The sequence below is a fragment of the Plutella xylostella genome, chromosome 9, assembly GCF_932276165.1.
Source record: "Plutella xylostella chromosome 9, ilPluXylo3.1, whole genome shotgun sequence".
NCBI classification, from domain to species: Eukaryota; Metazoa; Arthropoda; class Insecta; order Lepidoptera; family Plutellidae; genus Plutella; species Plutella xylostella.
In genome coordinates, this window is record NC_063989.1 from 9228884 (window position 1) to 9241892 (window position 13009).

Consider the following 13009-nt stretch of genomic DNA (forward strand, 5'->3'; position numbering starts at 1 on the left):
GAAATAAACTCGGGGATATGTAATAATTAATGTTAGTGAAAAAAACTGCTAAGGTTTTTGCGTAGGTATATGGTATAAACGACTATATTCGCCGTATGGGTACGGGTTGTCAGAGATGACTTCAAAGTGTGGCCCCAACATTTTGCTATTATCTAAATATTCTACTCAGTGGAACTTACGATCACGTAAATAATTATGTGAATGTACCTATAGGTATCGCTTATAAATCAGTTAATTTTTGCAATAGGTACAGTTTTGACTAAAAACCTTATTTCTCAAAAAGATTCCGCCTAAGACCATCCTTCAGCACCAAAACGCTACACCTACTTTATATCGATAGAATTAGTCGCAACTCACAGGCAACTATGCGTGACGAAACACCCCCCACCCCCACCGACCGCGGTCTTGGCGAGGCGTCGATCAGTCGCAATAGCCCCCCTACCCCCCCCTCCCGAAATTAACGACCTACCTGCAGCCTGCTACAGTATTCAGCGAGGAGCGGCGATGCAACTGCGACGAAGCCTGAATTTTTCAGGGAATTGCGTTAGTTTTAGAACGGGGAATTAATAATGATGGCTCTATGCATGTGTAGTGGGTAGGTTTTAGATGGGGTATTTAGAATATTGGGATGGGGTTGCTATATGGCAGTAATTAAATAGTTAAGTACACCGAAGTGCCCTTTTCCAATGTTTTACTTTTTACTAAACACGGTTGTCTGGAAGAGATCGCTCTTAGCGATAAGACCGCCATTTGTGCATTTATGTTATTTAAGTTCAATTTAAGATATATTTCATGGTGTGCAAATAAAGATTATTATTATTAATTATTATGAGGTCAGGTGCAGTTAGAGGGATACCAGCTGAATATAAATAAGATGTCAATGTTAGACTGTGTATCTTATTGGTTACGACCTGCAGTTTATCTTATACTTTTTCTCGGAATTGCCTTATTATATTCAATGGTGAAATAGTTCTTGTGACTGTATAATTTTTACAATTCAGTGACATATTTTAATTTATATCCCCGAATAGCTCTCTTTCAGGTTCCTATCTTCTTTTTACAGTTTTTGCTACCACCACCACCTCTATGCTATAACTTGGGCAGTAAGCATCGAAGTTCTGTGCCTATGGTTGCATAAAGCACGGCGAATCATAAACCTCCCATACGATTTATGGATGCACGCAAGCTTTTATAGTAGAACTAAATCAAAATTAGTATTTTACTGTTGGCACCTTTTATACGGCCTTTTATACCCTGGGCAGTCAGCGATTTTTGAGTTAATTTTATACTTTAGTATATTGTTCAATTACATTTTACTTAGGTGTATCATGTTACAGATGGTTTACAAAGAAAAGTCATTGAAAGTTAATCAAACTAAGTTCTATGTGCAAACTTCGGCATCAGACTTATCTGTTTCATGTTAAGTTTGTTATTCGGTTAATTTGGTGCTAACTATTTGTTCATAGGTATGGTAAAAACGCTGTAAAACTGAACATTACTTGAAGAGTTCAAGCATTGAGTATTAACATCTAATAGCAGTGTGGATTGATTTGTTGATTTATAAATATGATAAATTATCTAAAATTCAGCCCATTTGCCAATTTCGCCAAAGTAGGTTAGACCATAACCAGGGATTATTGCTTGATTTTTGACACAACTGTTTAGAATTTAATAATTATGGAGATGACGTATAATTGATCAACCTTTCCCTGGTTACGATCTAACCGACTTTGGAGCAATTGGAGCTTAACATGACACTTAGACCTTTAATACAAGTCTTAGAAAACCCCAAGCATATTTACAAGCGCATTACAGCCATAATCCTGAAAATGGAACGGAAAATTCAGGCGCACAGCCGCTGCGGCGCTGCTTCGTTTTTCAAAGTAAAGGCGAAGTTGGCGATAAGAGCGCAGACTGATCGCGTCGCTCCGTCAAAAGGAGCTCTCCCTCTATCCAAACGTTTTCATCCTTCTTCGTCGGGTTTAATATCCGAACCGCTGCAGCTCTTTTTGCTGCGCTGAGCGAAAAATAATTGATTGATTCCCAGCAACGGGGCTTAATGGCGGGATGACGTGAATTGAACGCGGCACGATCGCTCCGACCGTTTCTTTTCAAAATTTAAACCGTCTGCGAGAATTTTGTCGTTTGCGCGCCGTGGACGTGATTCAAAACGATATAAATATATAAGAACTTTTTTGCGCGTTTCCACTGCGGATTTCAGTCGGTATTAGCTGGAATTCTGAAATGCCGATGGTTATGGAGCCTTCGGAATGCGGCGGCGATTACATTCCCTCCGAGTCAATCCGCACAAACAGAGCTCAGGTGCATGTACCTGGACATTCGCCGCTGCCTCCTTTATGTAGACGGGCCGAGTATTTCCTTTGTAACTGAAACGTCGGTCTCGCAAATATGACGGCACATTCCTTCTGCTGCGTCCTGCGTCGTTTCAGGCGGACGTTGATCGATGCGAGCCGCACTTCAGGGGGGTCTATATGAAGAAAAACGAAGTTTCGGAGCGCTTCCAACTCAATCTCGTTGTACTAAACGTGCCGATTGCACGACGGTTCTACTTCGTTCGTTTTTCGTCAGTATAGAGTAACCCTCCAGCTCAGTGCAAGTTCCATATGAACAGCTGAGCCCAAAATGTTGCCACTCAATGCGGTTAGTGCCTGAAAATTTTAAACCGAAGTGAGTAAGCGTTAAATGAAAAATTGTTCTGAGCCGAATTATTTGGAATATTTAATTCAGAAATGACTGAGTTGAGAGTGGCATTTAATTAATAGTATGAGCGACGTGGAGTTGAAATAACATTGTTATATATTTCTGTTGAAAGAGCAATGTTCGCTGAAGTGCAGCATAAAGAAATGAGTGAAGGTCTAGTCGGTGTTTGCTACTGCGCTCCTTCATTGTAGCTGAAGAAAGGAAATAATAATTTCGTAGTTCGTTTACTGAAATATGATTTACGTAAATGTAAGTACGTTATAGGTTTTAACAAAATTTTACTACTTAAATAGTTTTTTTTCATGCTGCTTTTCTGTCACCTCAACTTGCAACTTCGCAAACGTATAATGCTTCTTATTTTTAGTAAAGGGTTAAAATAGGATACATCAGAAGGAGCAATGATTGTTCAAGTGTGTGCGGCTCGAGGGTGCTCCGGGGTAACCTGGCCGCGGCTGAAGACAGCTGGGGAAATGTACAGTTAGCAAAAGAGATATGCATGCCAGCCCCAGCACAAATACTTGTAATGTTTATGGTCCACTGATCAGGTGATAGGTACGTGACATGTCATAAATACTGAACTGAGATTGAAAATGTTTGTTTGCGCTGGGTGGTAAGTATACTAATCTCGTTTGCTGGCTACACCTTCTGTATCTTTTTATTGTGTGTACTTACTGTATTTTAATGTTAATCAGTAGACATTTCATTACAAACATTTTCGCAAAATATTGTTACCCGAAACCCAGGGCTTCACCTTACAATTTCCAGCTATCACCACAAAAACCTGGGCCGTGTCTGCAGCGGGTGAAGTTGTTTGCAGCTGGAGGGGGTGGGATGGGGAGGGAGGGGGCGGCGAACAAAGCCTTGTGAAAGCCTTCGGACGTTGATAGATGCGATAAGCTCAGATGCAAGCGAACTGCATACACTTCTTGTTATATTTTCGTTAAGATATATTAATATTTTCTCCCGGCTTTTATCAATATTTCCACGGTCCGCGCGAGTGATTTATGAGTTGTCGCTGTAAGTTTCGGCTTTTATGAAAGTTATTTTTCAGTTGCAATGAATAATCTCACAATATCCTTTACGTAGGCACCATTAGTAATTTGCCATTTAAATTTATTCTTCCTATCTCCTCCAAGCGTTAATCTTGTTAGCAAATCGGCATACTTACAGTATTCAGGCATGAATGTTTGAGAGGCACTCGCTACTGAATCACTCAGGCTGAAACAAATAACTCTGAATCAATGTAAGTGCACGAAATTCATTCTCATCGATTACGAAGCCGCACGTAGCGCCACGCCAGGCACGGCCGCCGGCCCGCACGGCTCTGCAGAGCCTTCGGTAAGGGAGGTACAGTAATACGTAGTAGTACATAGTAGCAAGACGAAAGTAGTGTAGCAAAAAGGGTGTAGTAAGTGGAAATATAGTATATAGTAAGGTGACTCAGGGGATTTTTCTAAACAACGTTTGTTCGACAAATTTTGGAAATTCGCGACTATTTTTGTAACGTTATTGGTCACATGATTTTTTACTATAAGAAGTAGTTTTTTTTGGCAATGTTAAGAAGAGAGACACTTATGTACACACATACGTAGTTCAGATCGTAGGATGTGTGATATTTCAAAATCACCTTTTGACCTTTAAAAATACAATATTATCATGAAATCTTACATGTGGCGCTCTATGTTAGCGATGGAATTGCGTGGATATTAACTCTAGATATTTCTATAAGTCTTAAAATGTTACTCTACAATTACGGCGCTAAGATAAACTTTAAACGCCATGTTACTATATTTTATTATTTACAGTAAACGTACCTCTACCTAGGTGTAATAAACAGCTGAAATCAAAGTCGTAACTTCTCAATTCTCCGCACACCCGACAGCATGCGTGACCAGCATGCACATAGTCGTTCTACTGCACCTCCTGTATACGCGGTGAACTGCTGCAAATGCATTTTCTTATAATTCAGAAGCGTCACGTAGCGTCGGAAGCCCGTCGGATAACCGGCAACCTAACGTCGTCTTTTGTCTCACCTCCAACGAAAATGGAGTCTATAAGATAGCAAATGAAGTTTCGGTGTAATGTACGGGTTGAATTGAATCAGGGTTTCGCAACTTTTACAGCAGTCTGTAGGGCTGATGCTAGCAAGATGAGTTGTAAACAACGCTGTGAAATCACATTTCTTGCCAAATGAATTTCAGTTGTTTAGGTTCACTACCAACCCAACAAGACAGCAGTGTTTCCACAGCGTTGTGTAACATCGCAACGTGTCTCAGTAAACATTGCGGCGCTTTACTTCAGACAGACGTTGTCTATTAGACTACGATACGGCAGAAGCCGGGCATTAATTTTGCAACGGCACGGCACATCTTGTTGGCGCCCACATCTTACACTTCACTTCGCCTAAATGCCGTCGCATCTGTCACACAGACACCACGGTCATATTATATTTGAGCAATGCAGCTCCCCCCTGTGCCTATCGCCCCCTGCGGGTGGGGGCGGCAACCCCCCGCCCCCCGCCCCCTGCTGACGTTGATCGATGTTCGTCTTGCGCCGGAGGCTGCACCCGACGTAATTCATTAAACGCTGAAACTGCAGCCGGATTTTGTGGATTAAAACGATTTCTCATGGGTGTCCAGTTAGAAGCACCTTTAGGACTTAAGCGCTCGAGGTAATGGGGCGCCGAGCGCTCGGGCGCTGAGGGCGCGTATCGGCGTCTTCTGCCTATTATAATTCCAATTTCAAAGCGTCGTCGGTTTGATGTGTATTTGAGCTTCAGCTTAGTTCGTAGTCTCACTATAAACCAAGTTTGCGAGCGTCACATATTGAAGTAGGTGTTATTTTACACAACCATACGACAATATTATACCAGTATGTTCTTAGATTGAAGATTAAAAACATCTGATAGTAATGGTGGTTTCTAGACGCAGTTTCCTGCACCTTTGTCTCCAGTTCTGCAGAAGTAGTTTCAGCATCAATCACTGTCCCAGCAGCAGACGAATGGGCCAGAGATTATGGAGGGAAAAAGCTAAGGAGAAAAGGGGGGATTTTGAAACGGGCTTTAATCCCTGAGAGGGGTAATTATTATGGTACTTAGTTCAGCCCTGGTGGATGAGGACTGGATGAGAGCAGATTCCAGTACATATTACAAAAGCTACGGATTACTATGAAGATGTGTATACTGTTGATGGATAGTCACATAAGGCATTTATAGCTATATCCTACACCTGGCCCCAGAGTACCTAACTCATATACTTAACTTAGAATCAGATACTTTGAATTCCTTTCCTCTATGCCTGTAAAGGCCTTCCTCGTATGTCACTTTTTTAAAGCTGCTAGTTACCGTATCACAGCCACAGTAGACACATTAGCAATTAACAATCCAAAACAAACAATCACAAGCAAAAAGCAGCGTCCCTCGCCTGTCAAACATCTGTCAGATCCATACAAGTTACGTCAGTTTTGACAATTGACCGACACTGCTTTAATTAAATAAATAAATTATCATTATTTCCAGACCAGGTCCAATAAAAAGCTTTGGGATTGTTTATCACCAATGTTCGGTGGTGGTAACCCCACTGTTCAGAATTAAGAGTTCAGCGACCACCGTTTTGGGAATACCCTGTATATATATTCTGGTCTCGTATATACCTATATATCTCACTATCTGTCCTCGTGCGAGATGCGATGTCCACAAACAGCATTAGTCTCGTTGATACAACGCTCGCCTCCCCGAGCGGGTCCCAGAGGTACAGTCCGACACAAGTTGATACCACTTGTGTTATTGCTGTAAGTAGGTGTGTTTTGTAACTTCGGCTAGTATTACTCGTAGATGCAAAAGTATTTCAAACGTTTCTAGGAAAATACTGATAATAAAAGTTACATTGCTTAATATTTCGTATTTATTATAAATTTCACACGTGCTTTGGGAGGGGCCTCCAGCAGTGGAATTCTATAAGCTGATGATGATGATGATGATGAAAACGCTTTACATGACATGGGTATGTCTTTGTTCTATATCTATAAGTACTTAACTGATCATAAATTAGGTACTATTGAAAACTATGACTTGATGTTATGTTATATTCTACCGGTTGCGGTGCCGGTGACTATAGGTACATAGCACCAAAACAGATTGACCAAAGTGATAGCGTTTTTTCTTGAGAGGTGTTTCGACTTGCGCGTGCGCATGACAGTGAAAGTGCTCCAGTTTTTGCAGGTAACACGGCCGAATTAAATATCAGTCAAATAATACGAGTAATTGACCGACTGTAGCATTCTAAAATTGACCGTTTTGTAATAATCGTAGATATTTGGTGCGTATTTTGGTAATATCTTTCAGTAGCTCCAACAGCCGTGATCGTCTAGTGGTTAGGACCCTACGTTGTGGCCGTAGTAACCCAGGTTCGAATCCTGGTCACGGCAGTGTGTACTCACTGTCACGGTGGAGCTTATTTTTTAATTTTACTTACATAGATTATTAGTGATTTACCAAACCATTCTTACATATTTATAACAGTGTTTTATCGAAATCGATTCAGCTGTTATGTGCTAAATTTGTGACAAATGAGCACATAACATATTATGTCCAGGTCACTGTGAAAAATTAGAAAAAAAAAACATAAAATAGAATGAAACAAAAAAGAGCACAATTACAAAAGAAAATATCTCCAATACTGACATGAAAGCATCAGCTGATGAGTCTAAAAATAGCGTAATATTATGTTTCAGCTAAAAACCCCATAAAGCCGAGTCTGCCACATTCATTTATCACATGCAGTATTGAGAGCTCACCTTGTATGCCATTGGTCCACGTAACCACAGAGCTAACAACATACAATAAATGAAATCACCGGACGCACGAGGCTTTAGATGCATAGAATATGTTTATGCACTAGCCTGTTTTGTTTATGGGTGCCTGTAATTATTATAAAAGTATTATGTACCTAAAACATTAAATATTACGAAATATTTCCGTACTTCCTATTTGTATTATAAATTAAATAACAAAAGAATATGTTTATACTAATTTAAGTAAATATTATGGTCTGTCTAGACTTTACGCGGTTGTAAAGTAGATAGTTTGTAGATTAGGTACTGCAACGAACTGAAAATAAAATTCAGTAACAAATCTAAACATAGACTGACAAACTCTTTTAAAATGCTATGCATTACGTATAGGTATGTAATTGAACATATTGAGGATGTAAACTCTGAAGGACTACTCAATAATACACAAAAGTAATAAAATTTTATTCACAACACGTGTAAATGTAATCACTAAGTGACATAATAACTGGTAACAATGTGTGTAGTCCGTGCGGCGTGCGAACAGTGAACGACCTGTGAAGGTCTAGGTCTTCATAACTCTACAAATTAAGTACTTTGTTTTATTGTTACTGCCTGAAACTTTACTGTTGCTTTGATTTTTGCGCTATTGTTTTAAGTTGTAACTATATTAAGCATGATTTTTTATAATGAGTTACATTATAAAAAATCATGTTCAGATTACGCGAGTTAATTTTGAAAGCTTTGTCAAAGAATATCGATATATTATCTGAAATTAACCATAGTAAAATTACACTTATAACACCGCTATTATCCATCGGGGTTAAAAAGGTACCTATAACTTAGCCGTTAGCATCAGAAACTTTTCCTCTCCCACTTTCGCAACACTCTGTATAATCCGACAAACCATTGCCACACTCCTTCACTCCGCTACACCTAGACCTCACCAACATAATCTAGCATTCAGCGCAAGTCCTGTAACAGATTAATTTGCCGGCGATGTCGATGTAGACGTCTAGATGGCGCCTCCAGCGTTTTTACACTCTCGCCCAACTTCCTGCGATAATCCGCAGCCCTGCTGCATCAGGGCGGATGGAGGAACAGGGAAAGATGTGGAGCTTTCTGTTGTGTGGTTATTTTTGTGGTGTTTTAAGGGGATTACGAAACCTAAAATGCTAAAGTCGGTTTGATATACTTGATTGGATTGGAAAAACGGTAGCTTCTATCACTTTGAGAAAAATATATATTGTAGCAGAGGGTATACTCAACATGATATTTGCTTAGAAATTGGTGCAGGATTATAATAAGTATGTTAAAAAAAATTGCAAACAGACCATGTCTTTTGCCATTTTTCGACTTATTATGAAAAAACCCTCGAAATCAGAGGGCCCATTTTCATGGAATCTTATATGTATGTGTAGGTAATTAAATTCTTAACAAAGTTACCTTAAAGAGTTGGATTTAATGGACCAGAAGTCAACTTTTTTTGCAAAAAACTAATAAATTCCGGTTTAAAAATGATGACGCCGTGACAGATTTCAGATTTCTTCAGTCGTCGCCCTGGTGGCGGCCTGTTAGGAGCGATACCCACGCCATTTTATTTTTAATCAAATATTTCACAAAAACTGATTAAATCAACAAATTATGACTACAAGTATTATAATACATATGCATTTGCTATGAAAAGTTAATTTTCTAAACATTTTAGATGGAGAAAAGCCGAAAATTCTTAGAAAACATTTCGCCTTTTCGATTTGTTTACATTTTTAGGGTTCCGTAGCCAAAATGGCAAAAACGGAACCCTTATAGTTTCGTCATGTCCGTCTGTCCGTCTGTCCGTCTGTCACAGCCGATTTACTCGGAAACTATAAGTACTACAGTGATGAAATTTGATGGGAATATGTGTTGTATGAACCGCTACAAAAATATGACACTAAATAGTAAAAAAAAGAATTGGGGGTGGGGCCCCCCATACATGTAACTGAGGGATGAAATTTTTTTTTTCGATGTACATACCCGTGTGGGGTATCAATGGAAAGGTCTTTTAAAATGATATAAAGTTTTCTATAAAACATTTTTCTTAAAGTGAACGGTTTTTGAGATATCAGCTCTCAAAGTCGTAAAAAGTATGTCCCCCCCCCTCTATTTTTATAACTACGGGGTATAAAATTCTAAAAAAAATAGAGGTGATGCATGCTAATTAACTCTTTCAACGATTTTTGGTTTGATCAAAGTATCTCTTATAGTTTTTGAGATAGGTGACATAATAAGTTTATTATATTTGCTGCTACGGAACCCTTTGTGCGCGAGCCCGACTCGCACTTGGCCGGTTTTTTACTATAGAGTTACAGATGCATAGATAAAGGTAAACATTACACATAATGACACTTATTAGATTCTCCGAATAAGAACTATACGGTCAATACAGTATGCCAAAGCGCGAGCCTGTTTATATTCTGAGGGGTAATAATTTAACTTTATTTTATTTTAACGGTTGTGTATGCTAGGTAAGCTACACAATATACAGGGTGTTGAAAATTAAGTTCTCAATTTGTATTATTTGAAACCAAAAACCGTAATTTTTTATAATATATATTTTAAGATGTGGTAGTCTGTACACTAAAGGGTGTTCAAAAGTATAAGTACTTTTAAAAATTGAAGAACTAAAATGTACATATTTTTTTAAATCTATGAAGGTATTTAACAAGCTTTGCAAAAAAAGCGGTTAAGTGCGACTTTATCTACATATCTACACACATAAATACACTCTCACGCCTTGTACTAATGTACTCCCTTGCGGGGTAGGCAGAGGTGCATTGCTGCACCCACTACCTCTGTAGTACGTGGTGGTACGGTCTCGACCTTTCGGACAGTCAGTTTGGCATCCGAAATGCGTGATCGTTCGTTCACTGTCGGAGCAGGATGAGAACTAGCTCTTAGCTTAAAAATAGTAACCGCGTTCCTAGAGGGCTGACATCCCAAGGATTCATTACGAAAAAATGGACAACATTTCATTTTTTTTACCCTACATTTTTATTAGCTATTCGAAAAGTTTATTTAAAAATTAGAGGACCCGTATTTTTTTATTTTTCATGTACATTTCTTTTTCCATGTTATTTTTAACTTTAAAGTTTATTATTTTAAAACCGGAAGTGACGTCACATATTAGGCTCAATTTTGATTTAAGTCCTTTGCCGTCTCGAAAAAAAAAACATAAATGACACTGACAACTGACAGGTGACATAAACTTTGTTTACGTGCCAACCAGCAAATGGGTCATTTTCAAATGACAAAAAAAGTGTGACATTGATAATTCTGATGATACAAAATACTTATCATGAAAAAATAATTTTACTAAGCATTCCAGTCAAGCATAATTGAAACACATGAATGCATAATATATTACTATTTTAAAATAAATATGATGTACTTACCCCAATTTTTTTAGCTATGTAGGCGGTGGCATGCTCTGGGACATATTATATAGCGGGTCATCTCTTAATGCGTACTAACCATTTTATATACGATCAATAAAAAAAAAAGTCAAAAAGTGTCGGAACAGAATTTATGAAAATGACCCAAATCAAATTCAAATTCAAATGGTTTAATCGACGTAAAATTTTACAATTATTTGTCGATAAACAACAAAACGTCACGATAAAACGTCAACGTCAATCAAAAATGACAGTGACAGTTACTTTTTTTTTTCATCGATAGGCTTTGAGCAACAAAATTCATCGCACCTAATGCATGACGTCATCAGCACTTTTTGACTATTTTATGAATTTCTCCAAAATGATACATCCAAAAAATTCAAAAATATTTTTTTCGTGGCCTTTATAGCTAAATCTCGAAATGGTTTCCGATTTATAGCAGCTTTAGTTTTTTGAAATGTTGTCCATTGCTGGAGCTGTGCTCGCCATGCAGTGCATGGGCTACTTAGGAATCTGGGAGGCTGTTGCAAAGGAGTCTGTTGCCTCTATACGGTACGGGTGCCGTGCGATTTATGGCCCTTCCAGGAGCACCTGTTTTGTCAAGTCGAAGAGAATGGCTCGTATTCGACGCAACCTGCAGTACTGGTGGGATTGGTTGGAGGTCTGGACAGCGCGTAGCTGCAGCAGCCGTCATGCCGTCATTCGACGCATAGATGCAAAAAAAAGTTGAAATTCATGTTAATAATTAGATTTTAATTTTACAATATAGCAAAAAAAAAATATTAACATTGTTGAGTATGTTATTTTATTTTAGTAAAGTAGTAATAAAAACAAAGGCTTATTGCATAGTTTTCGTTCACGCTCGCCTACATCGCACGTTGTATATGAGAATAAAGGGAATTACTAAATTTTCTTGTTTAAAAATCACGGTTTCTGGTTTAGAGGAAAACAAATTGTAAAATTCGGAATACAGTTTTTTTTTCGAATAAAGAGTAAAACAAAACATGTAAATTCAAAAAACGTTTCTATTGACACTAGGGCATACAATACCGCAATACCGGGAACCCGGAAAAAAAATAAGTATTTTTCAATACCAGTATTGAAAGTTAATACCGGTATTGAAGTAATACCGGAATCGGACTTTTTAGGCTATAAATAAAGCGATTAAGGTATAGTTAGCCTTGTGTTCTTATATACTATGAAAGCGCACTTGTTTCCAATAGTTTAATGTAGTTTTTGGCCGTTGGAAATCTACTGTTGCCCATGCGTAAACCGACACCAAATATTTTTTTTCAAATCTATCATTTTAACTCTAATACTCAATTGTCGTAGAAATCTATATCTATAATTACAGAATTTGATTGCCTTTTCTTGTTTAATTTTGGCCTATAGTCCTTTAAACACAATATTTGCCATTTATAACAACAAGAAAGTCTAATACCGGTATTAGTACCGGAATCCCGAAGTAGTAATACCGAAACTCAATACCGGTATTGAAAATTATTCCGGTATTGCATGCCCTAATTGACACCAACTGACACTAATTGACTTTTCGCCGAGAAAAGTGGAGTTACAATGTTTGCGATCTAAAGTGATTATAGAATAATTAGAACTATCTATTTTTTTTCAGTTCACCTGGTGTTGACTGAAATTGTAATTAGGTACTGACTCCTTGACTTGAAAATAACTTTTTTTATAATCGTTATTACAAAACCGCAATTTTTTTAATACAGCAATATTTGTAGGTACTTACAGTGAGCAAAAGAGCGCAACAAGGTATTATTTTTTTTTGGTTTTAAGAAACAAAAATATTATTTCTATCATATCCAAAATACACATACTTAAGTACATATTATACCTCACCCAGACCACCCCATATCACCACCTTTGCCAGCTACGTAACCTTTTGGGACACCCTGTATATACAGAGTTCTGCAAACTACTGTTCTGCTTTTAAAACACCAAAATAAAACAGGTCGTCTAACTAAAAGGTCACGTGACCAAAAAAAATATATGGAGAAGCGTTTTTTTTTTCACGAATATAAAAAAATACGTAGGATAGAAGT

The 13009-nt window shown here is 38.0% G+C and overlaps 1 non-coding gene across 1 annotated transcript; it reads left to right on the top strand.

Moving 5' to 3' along the window:
• Positions 1-7074: 7074 nt before the first annotated feature.
• Positions 7075-7146, top strand: Trnah-gug. Its single transcript has one exon. It is a non-coding gene; the product is annotated as a tRNA-His (tRNA).
• The last annotated feature ends 5863 nt before the right edge of the window (positions 7147-13009 follow it).